Genomic DNA, 1,418 nt, shown 5'->3' with positions numbered 1-1,418 from the left:
TTTCACTCCACGTGATCCGGATTTCAGAATATATATGTTGAGTAAGTTACGTCATCTTCCTAGAACATGAATAAGTTATGTAACCGCAATTGTAATCTAAATCATCAATTACTCCAAATCAACAATAACATAACGCAAGTTTAACCAAGTTGTACAAACATCATTCGCAATAACTTTAATCAGGTTTCACAAAGTTTTACATTCATTTAACGCATGTTTTCACAAAGTTTTCAAAGATTTCCCTCACAATCAACTCCTCTTCCCCATCAGTTTTCCTTGATTTCCCTGTGTTCCTTAAGTGCCTTGTGATCCTTGAGTCCCTTGTGTTCCTTGAGTCCCTTGTGTTCCTTGTGATCCTTATGTTCCTTGAGTCCCTTGTGTTCCTTGTGTTCCTTGTGATCCTTTTGTTCCTTGAGTCCCTGTTGGGGTCAAAATCGGTCACGACGGAATCAATGTCTGAAAGTCCGTAAAAATCGGCATGAATGTTTTTACGAAAAATAAATCTACGAAAAAGATTGATTTTTACGAAGAATCTTGCGGAGAAAACACATTCACGAGACATCGGACAAGAGCTCGAAAAAGGTCGCTACGCAACGACCGAACGCGTGTTCCGCTCGGTCGCTACGTAGCAACTGAGCTCTCCCAAAACGTCGATACAACACAAATCCATGCATTCTAGTCTACTCTTTAAATGCTATCTCCCGTAGACTGTGGCTAAATCATTCTATGTTTCCCGTCACGTGAAGTCATCAGTCAAACTTTACGATAAAAACTGCGGGAAGTTTGCTTTTATCGAAGAAACCGTAATAAACGTTTCGAGCCAAAGACGACCCAAAGAGACCTAAGACGAAGCTCGAAGCCCACTTACGATTTCTTAACCAAAAGCCCATAAGCCGTATGACGGTTTATGCATGGTTCGTAAGGCAAGATAAATGTGAAGTTTCCACGGATAAATGTGAAGTTTCCGAAGATAATCACGAAGATCGGGAAAAACGGAATATCTCCATTTTTAAGCTATGACGGTTTAAGGGCAGAAGGGGAAAAGTGTAAACAGACTTAGGAGCAAGTATATAAGGAGTCCTAGGCGAGAGGCACGAAAAGGAACTTTTTAGACTCAGAACTCTCGGCACTTAGAAAGTCTGAAGCATTATTCTCGACATGCTCTGTTTCCATGACTGGCACCCGATTACCAGACGAACGTGCACAAGCAGTTCGATCTCTTGGTTCACTTTTAAACTACGTTCGGCTTGATCCTCGAAAGGGGTACGTTTGCAGCCTTTCATAAGGTTCAGTCCGAAATCAAACAGAAACATTTTCTGTATTTTCTTCGTCTCTTGTTATCAAGCTACGAGTCAACTAGGTTTTAGCTTTTAGGCTGCTAGAACTAGGTAACTCGCTGACAGCCTTTGCGGCCAAAG

This window comes from Brassica oleracea, unplaced genomic scaffold (genome assembly GCF_000695525.1).
Source record: "Brassica oleracea var. oleracea cultivar TO1000 unplaced genomic scaffold, BOL UnpScaffold01380, whole genome shotgun sequence".
NCBI classification, from domain to species: domain Eukaryota; kingdom Viridiplantae; phylum Streptophyta; class Magnoliopsida; order Brassicales; family Brassicaceae; genus Brassica; species Brassica oleracea.
The sequence above is the reverse complement of the archived record's forward strand: the minus strand, read 5'-3'. Positions refer to the sequence as shown.